This window comes from Varroa destructor, unplaced genomic scaffold (assembly GCF_002443255.2).
Source record: "Varroa destructor unplaced genomic scaffold, Vdes_3.0 BEIS01000005.1, whole genome shotgun sequence".
Taxonomy (NCBI): domain Eukaryota; kingdom Metazoa; phylum Arthropoda; class Arachnida; order Mesostigmata; family Varroidae; genus Varroa; species Varroa destructor.
The window spans coordinates 36380827-36394881 of NW_019211458.1; the positions used below are offsets into that span (position 1 = coordinate 36380827).

Sequence of the window (14055 nt, forward strand, 5' to 3'; positions counted from 1 at the left end):
AATAGTTCCCAGTTTATTTTGTGATTTAGTAGCTTCCATGACACCCCGCAACGCGTGCTGTTCTTTCCTTTTCATTTGACGATGATGGCTGGCACCATTGTCTATCTAATATATTCTATTACCAAGCAATAGAGACTGAAGAAAAAAAGTTGCCGTTTGCATTGGAGTAGCCGTAACGCGAATCAGTGTCAAAATAATGAAACAACTAAATAATAATAATAAATTAATAATGATCAAAGTTTGCAAAGCGGGATAACTATTGGTGTACACCCGGACTGTTAAGCTGGGTCTAGCATCAGTGGGTTAAACTTGTTCAATCAAGAGATGTAGAGCGAAGTCAGTTCGTTCATCCTGTATTATAAAACCCAACCCTATCCAACAGTCTGTGCGTAATGCAAGCTGCTCTGCTCTGTATGGAACTTCTTCAAAACACCACTGGCTAGGAGAAGGTTGCTGCAGAAGAGAAAAATTGTTTAATGTACGAATGGACAAAAGAATCGCCATTTGTTGTCTTCGTTACGGGGGCCGAACAACCATCACGTGGGCAACTCTGACGCAGGAGTGAAAAAAAAAAAATAGTGGCTTTCTTGCGGAAAATCTTAATGTGAAAGCTGGAGCAGATATTAACAATAGAAGTGTGGTGACGATTCGATTCCGATAGGAAGACGGCAAAATTGCAACAGAAAAGTAGGTACCAAGACAATGGTGAGTCATTTTGTCCTCGTATTGGACTGTTCCAATAACAACGAAATTGTTGCAGAAACCGTTCGCTAGGGAAATAAGAGTACTGCGACAAGGGGGCGGGTTAAGTGCGGCAAAGCAATAGTAACAAGACTATCAGCTAGCCGGGATATAATTAGCCACTACAACAAGAAAATGGAATAGGTGCACTCAAAAAACTGACCACTGAGATAAATTGATGGATCCACCATAGAATCATAGAAACAAACGTACTGTATCCGTATAGGTAGAGAAAGATAAGCATTAAGTGCAACAGATCTCAAAAGAATTACAATAGAGTAATTGTAAAACTATCGTTCTACAGTCGAGCTATGGCTGATACTAGGCTAAACTTAACATGAATAAAACTTGCTATTATTAGCACAGATCGATAAACAAGCTGCAAATTATAGAGAAGAGTCTCCCTGTGATAGCTTAATGAGTAGCGTATTTGCTTGCTAATCTTTGGAAGGTTCCGATTCGGGCATAGAGACAGCTCACTTTGTGCTGGGAGCCAGCCGGCTGATGGAATGCCTAACGGGAATACAGGACCTAAAGCTTGAAACATAGAGAGGTTATATGCAAGAATTTATATATTAACTTGTCTGAGACTGTTTAGAAGGCCGACCAGCTTGAAGAGTTTTCGAAAGGTAGGACAATCATGTCTTGGTTTACTTTTTTGACACATTAAGGCCAGAGACCTGGGAGCTTCTCAACAACTTCGCATTATCTAATTTTGTTATCGATAGCTTGAGGGAATAGGTGGTAGAGTGTGCTACGTCATCTACCGCTCCCTTAAAGTCACATAGGCTTAGATCTAGAAAACATAAGGGTTCATGTCATTGTTCGATACAGGCCATGATTGAGGCGTGATGATGAGGTAGCCGAGTAGTTACGCTGAGTGCTGACAACTGCGTAGCCACACATTTATTCGTGTAAGTGTTCGAAACATTTGACGTCCGTTGTAAATATGGCTATCAATTTAAGAATTATATTATTAATAATTTAAGTTTTATAATTAATTTAATAAATTAATTACTAATATCGCTTTTAGTGTTGAGCACTATTTTTTTTCTGATCGTCTTCTAGTCCATGGTAAAGACCAACTCATGTTTTCTCTATGGCGATAAAGTGTTCTAGGCTGATTTTTTTCGAGTAATAATTGCCTAAATAATTTCTAGAATAGATCCCACTTATTTTCATCTGTTCCTGACTTGAGGCATAACAAACGCATCTACTGCTTTATTTTATAGTGTGTTCGATACTGTTTTACCATATGTGCTTCGGAAAATCCAACGGCAAGGGACACACTGTGTATGCTTCGTTTCTCTGAAAAACTCCCTTGCCACAGCAACTCGTTTTCCCGTTTAAGGCTCCAATATGTTGTCACCTACTCTGTAGTCTTTAATGTCCTAATTTCCGTCAGTAATAACAGTAATTGCGCGAGCAACTGTTTTTTTTTTTTTATAAAAGGTCCCCTTGCCCATTGTATTAACCCATTTTCGATGGATTCTAACAAAGCTGTCACCTTCAAGACACAGAAACTCAATTGCTAAGTGTAAATATTAGGCACTAACCGTATATTTCTGCTTCTAGACCCATTATTGTCTGATGACACCCATGTCGCTTCTTAAGCTGGCTTCCCACATAGCGGAAGCTGAACTTAATGTGATAGCGCAGGTGTGGCTCCTTCTATAGCTTCAGTTGTTCCAAGACACTTGGCGATCTTAGCATCAAGCCAGCAATTGGGCAGTAGGTTTAGATAAGTCTGCCAGGTTTAACGAAGCATTCGATAAGTTTTGAGCGGGGTAGTCGATTCGATTGCCCTCTGTACGAATCTTCCCGGTGTCGTATGCAGGCAGCCCAAAAATTTGCAAGAACTTTGGACCTTTTTAAATTGAGCATTCTATAAACTTGCTCATGAATGACATGTTTTAGTAATATAATAGATCTTTAGTTGATTATATTGCCTCTTATGATGCTAGATATTGCAGGCGTTTTTAGCTTTATGCTTTAGCTAAATGGTATGGCTCGAGGTCAACTTATTTTTATAAACAAAGCAAAAACATTCGATCACTTATATTTCCATTTTCCAATGGTTTTTCAATAGAGTAAATTTGCTGAATCTTACATCCAGGAAAAGACGTATGTAGGTTAGCGTTCGCTCAGTTGAGTTAACATTTACGCCAGGCCTATTTTTCGCGCCTCTTTTTAGTTATGATCAGTCTGGAACATGAGGTCACCAGGGTGCTATCCGGTTATAATGACCTTTTTCGCTGGTTTCTTCCACACTTTTTCGTTGCCTTATTGACATGATTCGAGCATCTGGCACGAAAACCTAAGCCATTTACTATTGCGAGTCTTGATAACCACGTCGAAAAAGCGTATAGAGGCAATGCAAAATAGATTCGTAGAACTTGTACCTATGAGATACGCGGTCAAACGCGTAGGCATAACTTTAATGCCTATTGTCAATCTTCACGATGATAGAATAGAATAGAAAAAATAAATAAATAAAAGATAAGACACGATAGAAATGAATGTCTATACTTGTGGCAAACCCGACTTCACAAATGGGGTTCTTAACAATAGATAGCATAAGTGATGTTCAAATCTGCCACAATATCAAACAATAACATAATGACCTCGTGCAAATCAACCACAAGGCTTGTTAATAAACGCGCGCCTGACAAAGTGATCGAGCACTTCTTATCTACCCCCATATATTGGTGAACTTCTGCATGTACCTCGTTACTACGTAATAACCAGTGAGCTTAGTGAGTTTATCTATAATCCGCAGTGGCCACGTCACCTAGATTTACATTACAAATTACGTGATATTTTCTTTCGTACCTTTCGTCCACGCGGGATTTGGATTCGCTATTCATGCGGCTGCTTTGTAACTATTACTTGTTTTACAAACTTACTTTACGATTGTGAACTCGAGATCAAGCATTAGATATACACATACTTTTGCGGGCACTCCTTTGACTAAAGGTCGACTAAGGAGAAGGAAGTTTTTAAAGGAGCTAACGTACTGGCTCGTTTGTTGGTTTTGACTACATATTGTGTGTATATATACGCATACCCCATATACGTTACACAGTTCGTATACTGGGTATACGTTCCGGCGAAACCCATTAAGACGAACCTATCGGCTACGGCCAGATTGGACGGCTCTAGATCATTCCGAAGGGCCCTGGACTCGCTGGAAGGACTTCAGTAATAACATCAGGCTCCACGATTTGCTTTAGTATGAGGCTGTTCTCTTTGGAACGTTGAACTAGGCCAAACGTTTACTTCTATAGGTTCTCATACAGACACTGTAGTGCCGTAGTCAATGACTAATTACCGAAGTAATCGATGTCTTTTTTCATTGATAAAGCTAATTACTCTCCGTGTTAGCCTAGTGAGCTGTAAATCTCATAGATTTTATAAGCGCATCGCAGATCAGCTATTTATTGAATGCTATTAGCTACCTTTAAACTGGGATCAATATACGATTAGAGGGAAACGGCAGATCTAATAATTAGTACAACATTTACCCGAATGAACCCATTCTATACTATAATTTTGCACATGATGGGAATTCAAATCCGCAGATGAGTTATATTTCATCTTCTAAAAAAGATAACTAACTTTATGTTATTTCACTACTGCCATTTTTTTCGGTGGGGTCAAAGGTAGACTAATTTCTTTTAAGCAATCACTATAAATTAATATAAAAAATATATGAAAATGTTGGCGCCGAAAGATTTCAGTCGCTAACAAACAAACAAGTATTATAGCTTATTCTTCAATTGCATTAAGTATAGTTGTGATGTCTTACATTTGGGTCTCATGAACAGGAGAACTAGTTTTTAGACAATTTATGACTATAGACGGGTCGGTGACCCTTCGTCATGTCTTCGCTATGCAGAATAAAGCACCGATTTCGATCGACCTGAAATCGTAGCTTGTATATGAATTTTGTACCACCAAGTAAGTCACAAGACTCCTAGTGTGACAAATTATATATTTTGTGAGTTACTGGCGATTTTGTAAAACGTCAGAATATAATTAAGGAAAATGTGTTTCCTACTCGCCAAAGAAATTTAAAATCCGAAATTGTGCCGGAAAATTGCGTACTTAATTAATAAACTTAATATTTTGACCGGTGAACCTCTGATTACACGTCGACCAAGTCATCCCCTAATCATAAGCCATTCGCCGATACGAAAGCTTTAACAGCCTTGGACGTTTCAAAATTTGGCGGGTTTGAAAGAGGCTATGTCGCAACAGCTAATGAGAATAAATTTTTCGAGATTTATTGATCGTTAGAATGAGCCAATAATTGGCTCGCGGTACACGTACTTCGTAGTAAGACGCTTCCTTTCAGCTGCATTGCATCACTGCCTAACATTGTTTATTATCTCTAAGTACTTTAGATTGTCTTATACTGTTGCACTGCAAGCTTTCGAATATATTTCATTTCGTATTAACTGCAGAGCTGACACAAGTTAAACAGAAGCCCAAAGCTGAAGGCAGGCTTTATTAATATAAATAATGACAGGGTTCGACAAGCGATAAGCTATCTCTATACAAATCGCCGTTATATCATATTCTTATTTCATATGAAATCACCGTCAAAAGTATGACATGGGAATTCTGATTTCTCAAGCCATACATTTCCTTCCTCTGCTTGTATTGTTAGTTATTACTAATTAGGTAATTAATCCATCGTCTGGCGAGCACAAGTAAGTAGAAGCGCTGGAAACCTCGATGCATATAATTCCACGAGGCACATACAAATAAATTCGATATTATTAATATTGAAACAGAAAAGAAACATATCGCCGCTGAAGTTTACAAGAAACATCGTAACAACTCGGCTCTTTTTATTGCTGATTATTAATAATCGTTAAAAGAGGTTTTCTTACTAACACTTGTCTACGTAAAAATGGGCGTGCTAATAGCAACCTATCACTGAATCCTACACGTGCGAAAAGCGGCTTTCGACCAAAAACTCCCCACGAAGCCATAAACACGTTTAGAGATTAGGTATTACTGGAGAATTCGCACGAACAAAGGATTCGCCCAGTCGATCAATGAAAACAACAAGTTTTCCTATCGATTCCCTTGACCTTAATCTTAAACATTACATGCATCTAAAAAAAAAAAAGAGAAAAAGGTACCTAATGCATAGACAATCAGGAGGATTGAAGGGGAATATCTGTTTACTGCTAGCGTAACTGAAAGCTTCTAATTCAGCTTGACGGAATGATGTGTTGACGGTCTACTCACACCCAGGAAAGCTGTACGTTACTTCCATCCAGTGACGCAGCTGATTGCCTTCTGGGCATGACATGTTGCATTAACGTACTCTTCGGATGCGTTCGTACCATGTTTTCTTGGTCTACGGTAGAATTTTAATTAAAGTAGGAACACTCTTAAAACCGCGATATGGACGGATAATATCCAGCTCTATATAAACTAGTCTGATTTGGCTGTGAAAAATGTCCTCATGGTGTAGATGCTAGTGTCTAGTCGAAAACGATTTTTTTTTTAAATTGACAAAATTTATTTGGAAATAACTCGTGTAAAGCTCGAATTGATTTTAGTACCAAGTTTACTCAAACAAAACATTAGATTATCCAGCATATTGTATCCAAAGTAAATACTTACGAAGGCAGCTTCGACATATCAGACCGCAACCTGAGCGTTTTCTCTCGTCTAGAAACAGTGTCGTTTTATCTATTAGGAAATGCGTACAGGGTCGAAGTCACTTTTATGCGTCTATTTCCTAAGAATAGTGGACCGCAGGTTGTGCTTATGAGCCCCACCAAGCCAGCACAATTTTCGCAACCCCATGCCACGCGTCTGCTCCACGTTTGTTTCAGATGTCAATAGCACAAACAGGCCAGTTTCGAGTGTTCAAAATTACCTTACTACTTCTAGCATTGCAGTTAAGTGTCGACTAGTGTAAGAACTCACAAGTAACCCATCTGTTTAGGGCGGATGAGTAAAAAATAATTTACCCATCTATTTACTTGTTTATACCTGCTTGTGGGTTTAAATAATAGTTAAACAACACTACCATAGGTAATAATGTGTCCATTGATCAGGCTCGTCCAACGTAATAGTTGATTTTTTACTAAAAGTTTAATGAAAAGTAAATGCTATTGCTACAGCGGCAGTAAGTTGATCTAAATGCTTTTTCATTTTAAACCGGTTACGGCTATCTCTGCGTTCTAGTTAATGAAATGAAAGTTTTTCATTTGGCTACAATCGTACATCATAACAATATTGACCCAACAATATTGAACAATAAAAAAACATCGTTAAAGTTTACCACCTTTTGGGCTCCGCCCGCGACGATGACGACAAGAACCATTTTGTATCCCTTCGGCTGAAGGCCGTTCGAATCTTGAGCTGGTTAGGGACACTACGTATTCAAAGTGCAAACTTATGGAAATTTCTCTTTTTTAGAAACGCACGCTGATTTGGAATTAAATAAAATTACTTGATTCAGTACGGTAGCATTACGATGAGTTTCGTTGATACTCCACGCACCAGTTGCGACCGTCAAGATCTACAATGACAATCGAGAGTTGCTAACAAAGTTCCTGCGCAAATTCTGGCGCACTTTGAAGTGAATTGTCAACAGTTTTTGGCTGTTCTGACAGTTACCACTGCTCACGAGGGAACCTTCTACCTTTCTGTCCGCGGTTCCGTCTAGGCGTCCCGTATTATTCATCTTTTCCACCCCCTTTTTTTACGATCTTCAAAATTTAGATTTCAAATTCTTAAGCGTAAATACCGCAATATGGGCGTACGTATTCCGTAGATGCATAAGCCGTTGTTCACAGGACAACCATTGAAACGATTAGTTCTCGTTCCTTCATCTACAGGCAAGGCAAAAACGCAAGTCAGCAACTACATAATAACAAGTTGACCAAGATATTACCAGCCCCGGCGCTGCTTGCCAAAAATTTACAATCGTTCGACGAGAGCCGGGTTTTATATCACTTCATTTCTCCGTGTTCATTTTTTGTATGATAAGAAAAATGGTGAGTCATGGAACGAAATGAGCAGGAAGAAGGGTTCAGAATAAGTCCGTCAAATGAACAATGTAAGAAGTCAAGAATAAAGCCGGGTGGGTTCTGAAAAACAGAACGAATATTCTAGTAGCTTTGTGTTGCACGCTACAGCCGGTTAGAAGAATGAAAATATATTACATTCGTTTAGACTGCGACCTAATGAACGACACCTGCTGGAATTATTATGGTTCTTGCGCTTCTCCGCCTTGACGTGCCGAAAGTTAAAGCTGGCTGACCGATAGGACGAAAACGATATGCATGCTGCATATGTTAACACTAAATGATGCATCACAACCAAAAAATGAGTTGTCATCGAAATTTCGACTTCTATTTTATTTTATGGCGCACATTTGTACTTCGCAGTACTTTTATAAGTAATAGTAAATAAAATATGCACTAGTTGTGGAGCTGATTGTGGCAATTCAAATCCGTGAAGCGCGGTAACACTCTGCTCAAACTGTGTAGAATGTAAATATCGATCTCTTTCGCTCAACTGTGTTTTTGCAAGTATACGACGCGGTTAAATCGAAAAAAACAGTAATACAAAATGAAAAGTTAATCGTTTGCTTGTTTCTGCGGCGTCCAGTGGGCGAATAGATATGCGCTGTGCGATCCGCCAAAACGACTGTGAAAATAGTCCTTCCCTATGCAACAACAACAACAACAACAACAATAACCGAATTTAAACATTAGTAACTATTTTGATAGTATGCTTAAATTAATTGTTTAATTAAAGTTAAAAAATTAATTGAAAAAAAAAAAGATTTGTATCGACTTGCGTATAGCAGCGGTCACCACGGGCGGCCTGCAGCGCACTACCTACAATACTATAGTCCTAACGACCGCCTACGACGATTTGGATATTGCTTTTTATTCTTTCGTATATTCTAGCATAACTTCTCAACCGTAGAATGTGCATGCGAAACTATAACCATTTCCGACATGATTAAGCATTACCATACCCTTAGAGTTAATCCATATTTGTACACATTGGTATGTATATTTTTATCTATTTTTTAATTCGAACGGATGTGCTTTAAGTTTTCAGTCTATAAAGGAGTCTAATTGGACGTCTTAGCATTTGAGCTGAATCGAACTTAACTAACGCAACACAAAAAAAGGTCCAGAACTTTGCATTAACCTCAAAAAGCTTGTAAGGCACTCTGGAGGGTACGCACTTCTCAATATCTTCCTTCGAGGTGAGGTCTGATTTGATCAGAGCGCAAAACTTTAATCATTTCTGTTTGCAGTGTTTTCAATATGAGTCAATTGCTGATTACTAAAGTTTCTAGCATTTGTAGCAAAGTATGGCTATTTTATCAGCAAACAGGCCTAAAGTGTTTTTCGTTGTTGGTAGAATCATCTCGTGACGATAACCAACCAAACAGAAAATCAGTTGGACAAATTCGATTTGGGCCTAGGGTGAATGCCGAGCGAGGCCTGCTATCTCACTATCATAGAGACTTTTGCATTTGGAAGTAGAGCAAGTATGTTGCAATTTTTCCCATTTAAACAGAGTTTGTCGTCAATTTTTCAGAAGGAATTTTCCAAAATAGAAATATTATTAGGTAACTGTAATCTGCCCTTATTGACGTACCGTTCGATGTTATGTCGTCTATATAGAACATGTCATTGATATTTTCTTGCGTGCTGTGGGTAAAATCTGCCTCTGTCCGTTACGATGGAGCATAGAATCTCGAATCAGAGTGAATTCTAAATCGCTAGATCAGAATTCATCTGTCGGAGCTAACGGATCTTTTGACATAGATACCATTCAGACCTTTAAAGTGTTTTATGTATTGGATTTAAATGGAAGGTATGTGTTTGCAATATGGCTTGTTAGACGATCTTCTCTAAAGTACAGGAATACCCTTAGACCGGATGGCAACAAAGTCGGGTCTTGATGAAGGATATCATTTAACGACGTTTCGTCGCTTCGGCAAGCTCCTGCACATTGTACCACCCTAATCTTGTCCTGGCGTGAGAAGGGGTGCGGATCATCCTTCTCTCAATATTGTCTTTTCTTCATATTAACACACGATTTTTTTTGCACCTACTAAAACCGGCAGATAATGGGCGAATTCCTTTTTCTTTTCATAGAGTGCAAGCTCCGTAAAACCATTTCTCACATAACCATTAGTTTCATCACTTACAGTTATTAATAGATCTTCATTCTTTTTTGCTCTGAGCGGGATATGTTCTAAGCGTAACGTCGCGAAGTTTTCGTTATCTTCTAAAACTCTAATATTGTCTTTTGATGAAAGACTAACTTCATATATCCAGCAGTCAATAGTTTGATGAGATTGTTATTTAATCTAGAAAATTCGTGATAATTCTATCCGCACGAATCCTAGGTTCCATAAAATATCTATGTCCCATATTTTTTTACGGCAGTTCCGAATGGCTCCTGGACAGAATCACTTTTCTTCCAGTCCAGTGCATGCTTGAATTAAGCGAAAAACCAACTGCATCTCGTTTTTGCCATTGCCACCATTTATTGAATCTTTCTTGCCATGAACCAACTAAATATTTACTACGAATATTATATTCTTCAAGATTTTTTTGCTTCCTTTATTTATAATATTGAAATCACATTTTTTTTTAATCTTTTGCAATGCTTTTTATTTCAAGTACCAGATAATACTTCTATTCAAGTCTTGCGTGCCTCGCGGTATGACTTTTGCTCCGTTCAGACTTGATGTGTCGCAATTTTAAAATGATTGATCGGAGGAGAGCTAGGTGCATGCTGCATGTGCAAGGACTAAATGGCGCATTCCAGCCAGAGGATGAACTCCTACCGAAATTACTATATTTTACTGAATTTCATTTTCATTTAATATTGAATTTATCAGACGCATTTCTAGCTTGAAGTACTCCTGCGGCCAGTAGTAAATATTGTATACACTAACTCTCTTTTTAAACATCGAATTTATCGTGGTCAGTCAAGCCTGTGAAACACTTCGTAAGCGCCGAAATCATCGGTCTCATCCGTGGATAAGCTGAGTCCATCTTACTTAAACGTAAGGCGATACGTCGATAGGGAAATTGTTACAGGCATCTACAACCATCGCCTTGATTACTCAACAACTGCCCTAAACAGAATTTGTGTTGAAGGTAGTCAACTTGACAACAATATGCGTTGTTACAATTCTAACGGGGGGTGATTTGGCCTTAATCGAAATCGATGGAAGTACGTTCACACGCAGACATTTATCCACCGCATTTTCACGAACCTTTGCGTAACTTGCTTCGTTAAATTGAAGCTAGCAAAATTACGAAGAGCTGCAGCTGGTTCTCGGTTGTTTTATTCTCGTACATTCCTTGTGCATCACAATAATCATGCATCGTTACTTCGAAATTGCTGAAAAGTTTTCGCCATATTATACGGTTGTCATTAGTTTAGTCTCTTGGGCAGCAGGCGCTGTGACGTTCAATGCTAACATTTCACTGTTGAGCAGCAAAAACGTTCAGTCAGCACTGTGTTCTCACAATTTGGCCCGTAAATGACGTCATCTACGCTCTGCTTTTCCGACATTTTGCTATTTTCTACATCTCAAATTTGCATTCTTTTTTATTACCCGAAAATGTTCCATATGACAGACTCCGCCAGTTCTTGAGAGTGAGCTAACGTGATTAAAGCGATAACGCATCAACATCTAGCCAGTGGTTCGATGTAACAATAGATCAACTCGCTCGCTCGAACCCCCCGAAATTAGCCTGAACAGCCAGATAGTGTTGCCCTATTGGACCCTAGTGGTCGTTAGCTCTGAACAGTGACAAATGTATACTTTACCAAAAAGCTCTACTTTTACTGGTGTCTTTTTGAACATTTAATTGAAACTCGCATATCTTGCTCATCTGAGCCTGTAAAACGAAATTTACGGTTCCTTCCATAGACCTTGGTCAACACGTTCTATCTTGACAAAACTCGTGACAATAGAACAAGCTGAAAAGCTGACATTAATTAGGAACAATTTCGTGTCTTCCTAACTCGTAAAAGTTCAGAGCATCCTTGTTTACGTCGGCGGAATCGAATGCCTCATCTAAAGCAACGACTGTTCTCATCAAACACTCATTCGAATTAGTTAAGGAAGTAATTAGATGATGGACAAAGTCTCAATGGATCAGTAGTTGATTAATCAACGGTAGCAGAGACGATAATACGGTGCCTAACACTGTAACACGTCATAACTGCCATATGTCCATATGCATTTGAAGGTTTTCCGAACAAGAAGCGTATTTCTGCTTCAATCCTATGTAGAGTTCGATGAGTCATGCAATTACGACACTTGGTTATCTTAATGTTTTTATTATGTCTAATGTTGATCTTGGCCACAGGTTCAATCGATGTTTACAGCCATGATCAGCGCAATCTATAACCAGAACGAAAGAGAACCGGTCTCTTTCTAAACGCTTTACAATCGTATTTGAGTCGCTTCTCCGCTACCGAAGCACGCTCGGGCCTCTCCTTCACTACGCATTTCGTCAGCTGCCACCTTACAAAGCAGGTCTCAATCTACGCAACGGCCGTCTGACGTGTATCATTCATCCTGAAAACCTTCACTATTCTTCGCCTGCACACCATGACTGATTTCACACAATCCCGATGTTTTGACGGGTACATTTTTAGTCATTAGTGGACGCATGACGAAATAGCCTGGAAACTATTTTGACGTCTTGCTCAATAACAAAAAAACGTAAAAATCGATGCGAAACTCTAATGCTACATGACAGCGGACCATAACAATAGGTTAAACGCTAATGGCGAACAATATCAACATGTTTAATGGAGACACCTTATGAAACTTAGCGTATAGCTATCTTTTTATGAATTTCGTTTTGCTACAATTATAGATAGTTAACTAATAATGAAGATACCTGAAATACATGCTACATGAATGTCATGTAGCACAGGTGATGGTGGGCATCTTTCAGGTCAGACCTGTGAAAGTCTTCCGTCGTTTAGTAGCAATATAACAATAAACAATCACGACTAAATAAATTTGTTTATTTATATAATTTAAAGTTTGTTTATTTCTATAATCGATACGACATATATGTAGGTACTGTTGCATGAACTAAGTGGTATTTCGTACGCGAAATATCTCAACTAGCCCAATTTCTTATTATTCTACATTGATTTTTTTTTAAATGAAATGTTGCTCTCTAAAAAATACAACTATTTTGTTAACGATGATATGCTTTTTAAATTTTGGCCCCGATTTAATTGGCCAGTGGCACCTAAGTACATGATCAAATTGTAGCAATAACTCTCATTTCTTAGACAGCCATTCAAGTCGTCGTCCTTCTCTTAATTATCGCCCTCTTTACAAATAAATGCATTATAAAAGTCACAGCTATTCCTCTAGGAGCCGACGCACCCTTTGCGACACCTGGCGTCGTACCCCCGACGCATCTGCTATCAACCCTATAAAGTACAAAGTTGACATGTGTAATTAGCCATGTTGTGGTAACCATAGCAGCACACTCTGCGACTATTCAGGTAGATTTAGAAAATTGTCTAGCCATCAGCCACATACCCGTCGCTACTTGAAACGACTCCTGTCTAAATAGTGAACCTAATCAAATGCGACAGAGAACGCAGTAGCTTCCTTTCCGTGTTGTTAAATGGCGAAGTTTTGAAGAATCGAAGAGCGGAATTCTAAAGTTGATCGAGCAACACGAAATATACTTGTAAATTTGAAGCTTCGTGCGAAGTTCCAGTTCCACGTCAATTGCAGAAGACACTCGTTCTAAATTTGGGCTTGCGCAGGATCTTGGAGACATGCGTATGTGTAGATTTAGCGTTATGAGGCTGATGCTTGAAATGGTGAAGCCTCCCGCAATAATACATCGGAAAAAAATAAATTCAACGCAGTTATTGTCCCTTTCAAAGTAGACGTTTAAAATGGCTAGCTGTACATGGGACGCATATAACGTTGTATATGGAAGTAACATTGCCATCCCACGAACACTATGGTCATATTTTTAATAGTATCATTACTGGTATTCCTAATCTGCGCCTGAAATTGGTCGCGGCCTAGGGAGCATATTTGTCGGGCAATGATGTGACAGGAGAGCAGAGACGACACCGTTTATAGGATAAGAGCCCTGCCTCATATGGCCGACCACTTTATTGCCGGAACAAATCGGCCCATGCAAAACGAACAATAAAAGCTGCACCATACCTCAATGCAGCAGCATGTTTACGGACCTCGTCCCAGACCCAAGGTCGTTGTGGTCGGCTACAGCAAAT

General features: G+C 38.9%; 1 long non-coding RNA gene across 1 annotated transcript; it reads left to right on the top strand.

Annotated features, from left to right (window-relative positions):
• Window positions 1-9120: 9120 nt before the first annotated feature.
• Window positions 9121-12818, top strand: LOC147755628 (uncharacterized). The gene is made up of 2 exons (XR_015329020.1): window positions 9121-9286; window positions 12138-12818. It is a non-coding gene; the product is annotated as an uncharacterized LOC147755628 (long non-coding RNA).
• The last annotated feature ends 1237 nt before the right edge of the window (window positions 12819-14055 follow it).